Source organism: Bos indicus x Bos taurus, chromosome 4, assembly GCF_003369695.1.
Source record: "Bos indicus x Bos taurus breed Angus x Brahman F1 hybrid chromosome 4, Bos_hybrid_MaternalHap_v2.0, whole genome shotgun sequence".
NCBI classification, from domain to species: domain Eukaryota; kingdom Metazoa; phylum Chordata; class Mammalia; order Artiodactyla; family Bovidae; genus Bos; species Bos indicus x Bos taurus.
In genome coordinates this window covers 20937219-20937452 of record NC_040079.1, presented here as the reverse complement: position 1 = coordinate 20937452, position 234 = coordinate 20937219, and positions in this window count along the sequence as shown.

Sequence of the window (234 nt, the reverse complement as noted above, 5' to 3'; positions counted from 1 at the left end):
AGAGCTTATCTGAGGGAAAGAAATGCTCTCGGGCTGGTGGAGGGGAGGGTATTTCAGGGCGGGATCTATGCTCCTTTGGCAGGGGAGGTATTTGGGGCAGGACCCATGTTACTATGAGGAGGGATATTTCACGGCAGGATCTCTGGTACTGGGAGGGAGGAGTCAGGGTCAGAAGGTGATGCTGTGTCTGTGTGTGGCTGTTACCGGGGAGAACTCTGATCATATCCAAAACTG